Raw genomic sequence first — 12819 nt, 5'->3', positions numbered from 1 at the left:
AAAACAAAGGGTTCTTCATTTACTTTAGGTAAGAGACACTCTAGGAGAGCAGCACCACAGCACTCAGGGACGTCCTGTTGGAAACGACTTAGGGCTTTATTTAAGTTAAACTGTACCTAGGCTTATTTTCGAGGTTCAGTATCACTCTTGAAACACCTAATTCTCTTTCTGGGCAATTGCTGAAAGTGGGCATTTAAAAACATCCAAGGGACAGTCAAGGGCCAACTATCCTATAATGGGCTCATGTTTCCCTAGCCGTCCATGCCTGTTTCACATCCTTTCAAGCAGCAGTATGTTCTTAGTTCCATACTTGGAACTTAATTCCTGAGTGGCTGGGGTCCCAATTCAGACGAGGCCTGTGGAGAGACAGCATCTAAGTCTGTTCTCACGTACTGTTTTGTGTTTTAAGTCTGTTCTCCCATTACTATACTGAAATAGAAGAAGAAGAGTTTGGATTTATATCCCCCCTTTCTCTCCTGCAGGAGACTCAAAGGGGCTTACAAACTCCTTGCCCTTCCCCCCTCACAACAAACACCCTGTGAGGTTGGTGGGACTGAGAGAGCTCCAAGAAGCTGTGACTAGCCCAAGGTCACCCACTGGCGTGTGTGGGAGTATACAGGCTAATCTGAATTTCCCGAGATACGCCTCCACAGCTCAGGCGGCAGAGCTGGGAATCAAACCCAGTTCCTCCAGATTAGATTCACAAGCTCTTAACCTCCTACGCCACTGCTGCTCCACTTGGAATAGTTCCATTTGGGAAATTTACATGGTTCTGAAGCAGTTATCTGGGGCTGTTTAACAATGGGGGGAAACAGCCTCTCCCCTTTGACCTCACCCCACACTCCTGGGGCTTCCCTGTGCACATCTAGTTGGCAGGGTTGGAGGACACATAATGACAGTGTAATTGTAGTTAAAAGACCCCCTTCCCCTAAAAAAAACCTGGAAGGAGACCAAGGAGCTGGCTAACAGAAATCCATTACCTTGACAATGAAACAGCAGGTTAGTATTAAGAAACCATGGGGTTTTTTGTTGCTATCAGCAACAGCCTATCTTGCAGTGCTGTTGTGCAGTAACAATGTATGTAATGTTTCAAATGATGACCAGCAACAACTGCTTTACTTGGTTCAGAAGGTAGCCAAAGAGGCTTCCAGCATAAAAATAAGTCACCTGTTAGTCCTTTACCAGCTTTGCCTCCCAAGTATTCCCACTCCCAACATTTCGGTGCATTTTAAACGCTCCCCTTTTAAACGCCTTTCCTCTTTCCATTGTCCTCCCTCCAATTCAGCTTCAAACAGGTCCAAGATGAGGGCTCCTCCTTCCTGAAGAGAGTTTTTCTGGTAAGCTACTGAGTTTGGTGTGCAAAAACGGAGAGGGTTCGCGTAGATATAATAAATCAGAGGAGGGGTGCCGTGGCGGGACAGTTTCTCTCCCCTGCCCCCTTCAAGAAGGAGGCTAGAGGGAGGCTGGCCTGCCAGACGAATGACCTCACAAAGCCGCCTCGAGGCTATGAAGCTGTCAGGCTGCCTCTCGACCCCCTTGGCGGCCCGGCTCGGCCAGGCGCCTCGGGCGATGGGCTGCGCGACCTCCAAGCAGACACTTTCCACCGAGGCGGTAGACGAACAGGGGCCCGCCTCCGAGTCTGCCGGCAAGAAGAAAGGTAATCTATGCAGGATCCTGAAGGGAAATCCCTCCCAGGGAGAGAGGCGGGAGTCGCGCAAACGGTGCCCCCATCTACAGGAATCCCCTCGCACGTGGACCCAGAGCGAAGGAGAAGGGAGTTCCGGCAGAACTGACCTCACAGGAGGCGTGGCTACAGAGACAATGAGGGGGCGTGTCTTGTTTAGAAGGGGAGGGTCCCACGGCGGGGGGGGGGGATTTAAAGGGATGTTTACTCCAGCCGCGTGATTCGGTTGAGTTGTGGTTGGGCAGTAGTAGGCGTAAAGGATAGTCATATTGACCCAGGAGTGAACCTTTACACTCTAGATGGATCATACTTCCTAGTCAGCCCCTGCCAGCATGGCCAATTGGCCATGCTGGCAGGAGCTGATGGGAATTGTAGTCTATAACATCTGGAGTGCCAAAGGTTCGCCCAACATATTCTGTCAATAGAGTTTGGCCCGTGTATTGGGGCATGTGTCCATAAAACAGGATTTTATGAATTGACGTGGGGGGGGGGGGGGACACAAATGTAGAAAGGTACTCTTCCCCTAGCAAGGGTAAATATATTTCTTCATTTAATATTTATACCTGCTTTTCTCCCTAGCGGGGGCTTACAACAACTAAGAAAAAGCTGTTCGTTCCTCTTTCATTTTATCCTCAGAACTAACATCAACCCTGTGAAGTAGGTCATTCTGAGAGAGAGCTTGTGAATGCCATGAGCTTCCCTGGGCAGAAAACAAAGGCAAACCAGACTCGAAACTCTGTTCTGCTCAGGGACGTAGGTATAGATTTTTTATGGGGGGGTTCGGGGTGGGGCCACACCACCACCCGCCCCTAGGGCGTGGCCACGCATCCCCAAGCCCCGCCCCCGGCCTAGCGCTTATAAAAGGCCAGGGATGGCAGACTCCCCCGGCCTGCCCTCCCCTGCCCCCCACCAGCGGGGCTCCCAGCCGGCAGCTGGCAGTTCCTTCTGCCCTGGGAAGAGGCGTAGAGGGAAAATGGAGCCCAGTGCAAAATCTGAGTCCCCCCCCCTGCCCTCCGGGCAGCCACTGTGATGCTAGAATCCACCCCCAAACAGCATCACTTTCAATGGTGTTTAAACTAGAGAGCCCAAATTCTCCTTTTAAATCCACCTTAAAGGGAGAATCTCAGTCCCTAGTTAAATAACATTGAAAAGTGATGCTGTTTTGTGGTGGATTATCCCTCACCTCATGAAACAGACATCACTTTCAATGTATGTGAAGTGGTTAAGAGCAGGTGCTTTCTAATCTGGAGGAACTAGGTTTGATTCCCTGCTCTGCCGCGTGAGCTGTGGAGGCTTATTTGGGGAATTCAGATTAGCCTGTGCACTCCTACACACGCCAGCTGGGTGACCTTGAACTAGTCACAGCTTTTTGGAGCTCTCTCAGCCCCACCCACCTCACAGGGTGTTTGTTGTGAGGAGGGAAGGGCAAGGAGATTGTAAAATCCTTTGAGTCTCCTACAGGAGAGAAAGGGAGGATATAAATCCAAACTCTTCTTCTTCTTCTTCTGAGGACCTCAGATTCTCCCTTTAAATCCATGCCGAAGGGGGTGGATTTAAAAGGAAATTTGGGGGGTGCCTGCTGTCAGGGGTGCAATTGTTAAGCTACCAGCACCAAACTTTTAGGGTATCTTTAGGAGACTCTCCTAATGATACCACCCAGTTTTGGTGAAGTTTGGTTCAGGGGGTCCAAAGTTATGGACCCTCAAAGGTGTAGCCCCCATCTTCTATTAACTCCCATTGGAAACAATGGAGGATGGGGGCACCCTCTTTGGAAGTCCATAACTTTGGACCCCCTGAACCAAACCTCACCAAACCTGGGTAGTATCATCAGGTGAGTCCACCAAATAATCCCTCAAAGTTTGGTGCTGCTAGCCCAAACAACGTGCCCCCTACAGGCCAAAAACCGAAAAACACTAAAAATGTTTTAAAAACCCACAAACGGGTGGGCGGAGCTTCGGACATGAATGGGGGGGTTCAAACCTGAGAAACCCCCCCCCCTTACCTACGTGCTTGGTTCTGCTGTGGCTCTGGTGTACACCATGACCCCAATGTATACAAAAACCAAAATAAGCACATGCGCAGAGAAGAGTATCCTAAATAATAATATTTATTTGAATTGATGCAGCAGTTCTAAACATTCATATTACTTCAGGAATAGCTTCCTGAACTTCCTCAGCAACCGTTCCAGTGTGGTGTAGTGGACACCTTGTTCAACTAGGATCTAACGTGGAAGCTTGCTGGTGACCTGGGGCCAGTCATATATATCTAGGTCTACCTCACAGGTTTGTTGCAGGGATAAAATGAAAGGGAAAAATGATTCGGGGTTCCCGCTAAGAGAAGAAAGGCAGCATATATACATGAAGTAAATAAACTAAAGATAGGCTTGGGTTATCCCCATATTACAAATGGGGCGGAGAGAGTGCATACCTCAGACCATCTTTCGGGAGAAGAGGTGAGACTGTAGCCAGTCTTGATTCAGTCAACAACACACTTTGTTTAATCTAAAAGGGCTCTTGCTCTCCTCAGTCTTGACTCAGAATGGGGTACTATTCACTATTTATGTCTCGTTATGTCTCACAAAGGTTATACTTTTGTAGCCTGTGATAATTATTCAAAATTATGTATATGTACACACACATATACACACCCACATCCTGTTCTGTAAATCATATTAAACTGTTCATTTCACTCCTAGACCTGCAGTTTAATTAATTGTCAGCTGCTTTGAGAAACATGGTCAAAAGCAGGATACAAATTGATAAAGGGCCTTTCCCCACTGACCTTAATCCCCCCTATGCCGCCAAGACTGTTTCCTTTAGCTGCCAAGGCACCCCTGGCGTATGCCGGCGCTCCCTTCTATCTGACGCCAGCCGGGCTTCTGCTGCGGTGTCATCACAAGGCGCTGTTTAAAAGAGCTCCAGGGATGCCGCGCGCTGAGGAGGCGCAACAGCGGCAGCGTCCAGGCGGCTGCGCTGTCACCGCCCCTGTCGTGGGGAGTGCCGGGGGACCCCGCGCTACTTTCAGAGAGTAGCGCGGGGCTTAAAGCAAGTGGGGAAAGGCCCTAAGTTAGTGCGTGTACTACAGTGCTTAAAGCAGGAGTCTCCAACATTGTGCCCATAAGTGGCATGGCACCTGCCAACACTTTTCCTAGGGCCCACCAAATGTTTTTAGGAAATGGTTGGATCATTTGGGGCTTTTGGCCAGTGGGACTTCTAACTGGCCATTGAATATTTGATTGGCTGTGCAGACTTTTTAAAATGTTGCATTGGCAGCAACTACCACCACAACACAAGTAGTTTTGCTCTGTAACTGAAGGTAAGCTATGGCAGACATTTTGTGTCTGGCTCTTCCACCTGAGACAGCCATTTTCTCTCAAAATGGACTACCACCCTGTGTCAGAATTTTAAAGGTGCTTGCAGACTCAGAAAGGCTGGGAACCCCTGGCCTAAAGGATATGAATCAAATGCTCTTGGTAACTGGGAACATCCCTCTCTGAGAGATCTGGATATTTTCTGGGTAGTATGACCCCCATATTCCTTTGCCCTCCATCTGTTTGTTTCCTGGAGGCAAGACAGACCTCTGCCACATAAGGTTGCCAGTTCTGGGTTGGAAAATACCTGTAGATTTGGGGGGTGGAACCTCAGGTGGGTGGGGTTTAGGGAAAGGTCTCAGCAGGTATATTGTTGGTATATTTGGAATCTGGGTCCCTCAGCCTGTTATATTTTGAAACTGGCAATTTAGAAGAGTGCACAAGGCTATTGTGCTCAGCAAAGCCCACCCAATCTCTGTATGTGCCCCAAACAAAATTACTCAGAGCCTTTTTATCTATTCAAACTAATATACTTAATTTATTGTAGGAGCTCCATTTCTGGATAGGGTAGAGGAGGTCTAGTTTCCTAATCTGGCCTAACTAACTAATATGATGGAGGTATAGGACAGTCATCCTGACCTCGTGGTTATGAGATAAAGAAGTGGTGTGAGTATGAGTGGAGGTGTGAGAAGAAGGAAGAATGTTTCCCTGAGAGGAGTAATCTACATATCAAAGGGATCAAGTCAGAGCAGTAGAAAAAGGATGCCCAGACCCCTGACCCTTCTTTTTCTCTGACTCTCTGGTCACATTCCCCTCTGGAGTCTGAGCTTAAGAGACAGCACAAAGTCCTTCGTGCCCAACAATAATGCCATAGAGTCAACCCTCCAAATCAACCCTTTTCTCCAGGGGAACTGTTATTGGCCCTCTAGAGATAAATTCCATTAGCAGGAGTTCTCCAAGTGTCACCTGGAGGTTCTTTCTTCTTCTTTTTTTCTATTTGCATCTATTACCCGCCATTTATTATTCTATTTGCATTTATTACCCAAAGTCTTTTAATTTGGGGCTTACTGTTTTGTTTTTGTTTTGGCATGTGGGACTTACTTGCTCAGTGATCTTAACATGGAAGGCGTCTACTCTGAGTATGCTGATGTGGAAAAATACATACATATTGGTTGAGGACATAGAGTTGGTGGGATAGTAGAATAGATCATCCACAGTCTATGGTGGCCAACTTTGGATAGGGAAATTCCTGGGATGGGGAGGTGGAGTCTAAGAAAGTCAAGGTTTGGGGAGGAGGGGAATCTCATCAGGGTATAATATTGTACAGTCCATGCTCCAAAGCTGTCAAAGCTATAACCTGGAGATCAGTTGTAATTCCAGGAGATCTTCAGGCTGCACCTGAATGTCGGCCATCCCTTGGCCATAACTCAATTACCAGTTGTTACAAGTATTGTTGAATTAGCAAATAAGAAATAAATGACCCCTAAATGATTATGTTAGCATTTTGACATATGTCTGTGCATAAATCACACCTGGATTACTGGTAACTATTCACCTCTATGAGGTCCCTTTATGTGAAACATCTCTAAGAAGCTGTTTGATCACATAGAAATCTTTGCCTCCTATTCCCTTCATGATCTAGAATTTCTTTCTTTTTTTAATCCCTGGAGGCAGGGGAAGGAAATGGCTGCATCCATAAGAACAGGGTAAAGGGAAATGGCTACCATATGAGTAGGAGAATCTGAATATTCCTTTCAGACGTCAGGGCAAGAGAGGTTTGAGTAAGATTGGAGAAAAGCCAGAGAAACTGCACAAAATGCATAAATGCATCGTGATGCTGTAGAAAAGCAGGAAAAAATGCTCCCTGATAGCACTCAATTTGGGGCAGACAACTCATGTGAAATGGCCAAAGACTCCACAGGCTCCACCACCAAAATATTCAGGAGTTTCCCAAATCAGACTTGGCAACCATACTTTAAAGGTTGAAAACCAAACTTTAAATTAGTCCTGGAAACCAACATGTTAAATTGATCCTGGAAACAAACTGATAACAAGGGCAGATGTTTCAGAATCGACTCGTGAGGCTTGCTAACCTACACTCATAAGAGATGGACTCATGGGGAGTATTATTCTGTGCCACAGTGCCAGTCAACAGTCTTCAAACCCTCCTCAAGTGCCATTGTTTGTATAGAGCGTTGGCAATGGTGGAAAGGGCTGTCAAGTCACAACCCACTTATGGTGACCCCAAAGAGTTTTCAAGGCAAGAGACATTCAGAGGTGGTTCTACCACATCTGCCTGTGCACGGCAGCCATGGTATTCCTTAGCAGTTTCCCAAACAAATCTTGATAAGGCTCTGCTTAGCTTCCAAATCTGACGAGATTGGTACTAGCTTGGACCATCCAGATCAAGGTCAAGAGCATGACAGCAGTCTAATCTGGAAGCCACTAAGATATGAATGATGGCAACCAGACCTAGGTCTTCTAGCAGGAAGGATAGTTGACATATTAGCATAAGCTCGTCAAAATCTCTGTACCAAGCTTGGCTATCGAAGTTTATGTTGTTTAACAATAATGTAAAAGCTGGGCTCATTCCGCACATGCAGAATAATGCACTTTCAAACTGCTTTCAGTGCTCTTTGAAGCCGTGCGGAATGGCAAAATCCACTTGCAAACAGTTGTGAAAGTGGTTTGAAAACGCATTATTTTGCGTGTGTGGAAAGGGCCCTAGTGTCTGAACTGGCTTATTTCCCTCCCTATCCTTTCCCTTTCGTAGATATTAGATTATAAGATATTATGTTAGGGGGCCTGTGGCATTTAGAACTAATTGACAGCACAATCCCAATCCATTTAAGTCAATTAACTTAGAAGGATGTCACTCTGTTTAGGATTGTTAACTGCTACCATGATTCTGTAATCCTTCTCTGCAGGAAAGAGTATAAGTATTAAAGTAAACAGCGACAATTTTGAGCAGAAACCTAAGGAGCAGAAGTCCGACCAGCATGAAACCATGAAGATCCGTGTCATTTGGAGACGTGTTTCTATCTTTGGTGGTGGCCGGCGCGACTCTGGGAAAAGTAAGGCCAATTCTGATATAGAATTGCCTGGACCCAGTGAATACTTTCCAGCACCTCAAGCAAAGTCCCCCCAAATTTAGGTCATGGGAGCAAATTCTATGGACAGTGAGAAAACCTGGACAGAGAGAACAGAATGGACATGGGCAGTGCTGTTCCAAAATGCAGGCAGTCTTACAGCTAACTGGAATAAACTTTAATTATTACATGTGTGTTTTGTGAAACTCTCTGCTGGCAGAGGATTTAAAGAAGAAAGTCTTGACAAGTGAATGAATTGCTGTTAGGTACCGTGCTCAGGTTTCTGATATTAGTTGTATAGCACTCAGTTAGTTGTATAGCCTGTTTGTGTTCCAGCCAAGCTGAACACATCTCACAGCTGGCCACAATGGAGAGTGCGATGGCTCAGTTTGACTTAGGAAGTCACACATTTTACATGTTTAATATAGCAGCATGGTTAACTAGGGAGTTTTCCCCACGGCAGATATATCTTGGGATAAGGAGGTGAAACGTCCCAGTTCAGCCATGACTTCCGCATGGCTTCCGGGTCTAACTCGGGCCCGCCCTGCGAGATTTCCCTTATCCCATGCCTTTCAAAAAATGATAAAATTGGCAGTTATTTTTTAAAAACCGCACAGATCCCGCTCCCATGCAAAAACTGCAGGAGACAGACCGGTTTATTTTTCCTGCCTCGCCGCCTGCAGCCAATCAGAACATTGGAAAAACGGGACGGTTCGTGCATGCACGGCAATGTCGGCAAAGAAAATGAAACTAAACCGGGGGCTATGCAAGTGCTTCCTCCCGGCCTGAATGCGCTGATGGGCTGCCGTGCAGAGGGAGAAACTGAGATAGAAACATCCTGGTATGTCTGATCCCATTCCCCCCAGGATATTTTGTCCATCCGGAAAACACCTAGGATAGTTCATTGGAACCTCCTTGTTCTGAGGCAGTGTACCATTGCGCAACCTTGGAGACAAGAGTGATGAGGTTGGCTTGCATGCTTCCATCCAGTTAGCTGCTCTGAGAATCTTAACTAAGTTAAAAAAAATGAGTATGATCTATAGATCTTTGGGTGGGGGGGTATTCAGAACTTTTGGGGCAAATGGACATTTAGGATGATAGGCAGTTCCTTTTCCCCACTTGCAAGGGCTTCTGATAGCGAGTAGAGGATAATAGTTTTATACTTCCCTTTCCGCCCTGAGAATAAAGCCCCAGAATTCTAGATTTCTCACCTAGGCACATTAAAAAGAAAGAAAAGGAGTTTGGATTTATACCCCACTTTTCTCTCCTGTAAGGAGTCTCAAAGTGGCTTACAGCAGCCTTCAAAGCAGCTCAAAGAGGCCTTCCTTTCCCCACAACAGACACTTTGTTAGATGGGTGAGGCTGAGAGAGTTCTGGAGAACTGTGACTAGCCCAAGGTCACCCAGCAGGCTTCATGTGGAGGAGTAGCAAATCAAACTTGGTTCTCCAGATTACAGTTTGCTGTGCTTAACCACGACACCACACTAGATCACAGCATACGGGAATCCAACCTAATATTAAGCAGAGGACTTGGCAGTAGGGTTGCCAAGCTCCAGATGAGGTCTAGAGATCAGGAATTACAACTGATTTCCAAATTGCAGAAATCAGATCCCTTGGGGGAAAATGACTGTTTAGGAAGGTGGACTCTATGACACTGAGATCCCTCTCCAGGCGCCAACCCTAAATCTCCAGGAATTTTCCAACCTGGAGTTGACAGCACTACTTGGCTGACGGCTGTCATGCACAAAGAGCTCGATGAATGGCCATTGCTTTCACCTCCTGCATGTGAGCTCCCAAAGGCACCTGGTGGGCCACTGCAAGTAGCAGAGTGCTGGACTAGATGGACTCTGGTCTGATCCAGCAGGCTAGTTCTTATGTTCTTAATGCATGCCTGGGATCTCTGTATCATATGCATGTAATATAAACATGTCTTCATAAATACTTAAACTGGATTCCACATGCAGAATAATGCACTTTCAAACTGCTTTCAGTGCTCTTTGAAGCTGTGCGGAATAGCAAAACCCACTTGCAAACAGTTGTGAAAGTGGTTTGAAAACGCATTATTTTGCGTGTGCAGAAGGGGCCTCTGAAGCTCAAAAGGTTCATTTCCCTTTCCAGCTGCTTTTCACCTCTAATTCTCAACAACGCATGCTGCATCAATATGTTCAGTTCTCATCATGCTGGACGATTCTTTCGGTTGGGGGGATTTTGGGGGGTTAATTTGCAAAAATGATATTTCTGCACGCCTGTGTGTGGAGTTCCCCTGAGTACGCAGCCCTTCTTTGTGGATGGTCCGGTTTTGCTGCTTTCAGGACTGGAATGAGGAACAGACATTTTAAAATATAGTGATTATGGACATATAACAAAAATGTTCCTGCCCCGAGGAACTGCAGTCTGCATTTCATTAGAGAGATGGAAACACAACAAAATAAAGAAGAAATGGGGTGGTGGGGGAGGCTAGAATGTGTGTGTTATGTGCGGTCAAGTCACTTATAACTTATGGTGACCCTATGAATTGATTACCTCTATTTACAGCCTTGCTCAGGTCTTTCAAACAGAAGACTTCCTTGAGGGAGTCAATCCATCTCATGTTGGCCCTTCCTCTTTTCCTACCGCTTTCCACTTTTCCTGGCATTATTGTCTTTTCCAGTAACTCTTGTCTTCTCATAACGTGACCAAAGTGCAGTTACCTCAGTTTAGTAATTGTAGCTTCTAAGAAGATCAGGCTTGATTTGATCGAGAAGGCCACTTATTTGTATTTTTGGCCATCGATAGTATCCTTAATATTCTCCTCCGACACATGTCAAAAATCAGTGTTCTTCTTTAAGCTTTCTTCCTTGTTCAGCATTTATATCCATCCTCAGTAATGGGGAATACTGTTCCATGAATCGTCTTGATGTCGGTCTCTGGCAACACTTTGTTACACTTACTGTCCAATGCAGAGGGCACAGTGGCCAGGGACAGCGGCACTGCCACCAAAGGGGTTTCAGGCAGGAAGGCTCAAAAGCAAACAAAAAGCAGAAAGGCTCAAAAGCAAACCAAAAAACCCCTAGCTGTCTGATATATATATATAAAGGGACTTACACGACACTTTCTGTTGGGGTAAGTCTGCGGCTGGGAGGGGGGCATTCCTAGGCTGAAAGCCTGCTGGAATACCCCTTCCCTGTCCTCTGCTGAGCTGGTGTGCTCTCCTCCACCCATCCCTACACAGCCCCAAACACATCAACATGAAGCCCTGGAGTTCAGCATAGCCACAGCTCTAGAGTAGAAGCTGTCTCTAAGCCTCTTTGTCCTCGTTTTTATAGACCTGTATCGTCTGCAAGACGGTAACAGTTCAAAAAGAGAGTGTGCTGGATGAGGCGGGTCTCTCAGAATATTTTGGGCTTTCTTTAGGCTTTGGGAATTATAGAGTTCTTCCAAGGAGGGGAGAGGGCAGCCGATAATCTTCTGTGCAGTAGTGATCACCCTTAGGAGCGCCTTCCTATCTGCCACTGTGCAACTGGAGAACCATACACAGATGCAGTAGGTTAAGACACTCTCTATAGCACAGCGATAAAAGGACACCACGAGTTTTCCATTTAGTTATTGTTTCCTTGAAAGTCTCAGATAGTACAGTCTTTGCTGGGCCTTCTTAACCCCCACAGCAGTCTTCCACCTGCAGTCACCAAATGTAATGTCCACTTTTTATAAATAAATAAATATATAATATAAGTGCCAACTAATATTTGTTCCCTTCATTCTTTCTCATATGGTAGCTGCCACCAGGAATGTACAATTAAAAAAACACCTTTTTATCTCTTTTTTGGTAGTGTGTACAAGATTATAAGGCAGTGGATGGCCTTTGTGGTCCTAAGGAAAATAGGGTGGGATTCGAATGTTTCTTCAAACAAATTCAGATGTTTTTTTATAAATTATAAATAACTTCAAGGTTTCAAGGCAAGCATTTGCAAAATAAAAATAAAATCAAACTGGGGCAACAAATACTTTGAGGACTTCAGTCAACATAAATTAACCCTGACACTTTCTGACATCTTCTCTCCCTCTCTTGTAGTTCTCTCAGATTCTCTGTATTTTGTCAGACAGTTTATTGTGGCTCTGACTTTTCCTGTGTACCCTCTGACTTTCTGACACACACACACACACACACACACACACACACACACACACACACACACACACCGCTGGGGTGGGCACCCACATTGGCGCAACCCTGCTCCACTCCCACAACCTGTTTCACACCCCACCCCCTTAAATTGGGCTGTAAAGAATCTTTTCTAGTTCCTTCATGGCTGCACTTCCTAGTCTCAATCTCCTTCTGCTTTCTCAGTTGAAGTCTCTTTCTGTGTTGATAAATGAGCCAAGGAATAAAAAAATCTTTAGCAATGTCTATTTCTTATTTTTGGTGGCCCTAAAAACTGTAATTCTTCAGCAGCCATTCTGTCTTCTTGATGTTTAGCTGTAATTCTGCTTTGGAACATTTTCCTTTAACCTTGATTAGTAGCGGTTTCAAAGATAGAATATCAAGGGTAATTCTTAGGGTTAACTGCTACGTATTTATTATGCATTGCACAAGGCCAGAAAAGGATGGCAGGGGACGAAGCATGAAAGCTTATCAACCATCTCTTTGTATTCTTGATTATTTGGTTTGAAATCATGTTCACTATGACTGAGTCCATTTTGGGGCTCTGTCGTGGAATATGTGAAGTAATAATTTAAAGAAGAGGAAAGTGCTTTTG

The sequence above is a fragment of the Sphaerodactylus townsendi genome, linkage group LG01 (assembly GCF_021028975.2).
Source record: "Sphaerodactylus townsendi isolate TG3544 linkage group LG01, MPM_Stown_v2.3, whole genome shotgun sequence".
NCBI classification, from domain to species: domain Eukaryota; kingdom Metazoa; phylum Chordata; class Lepidosauria; order Squamata; family Sphaerodactylidae; genus Sphaerodactylus; species Sphaerodactylus townsendi.
The sequence above is the reverse complement of the archived record's forward strand: the minus strand, read 5'-3'. Positions refer to the sequence as shown.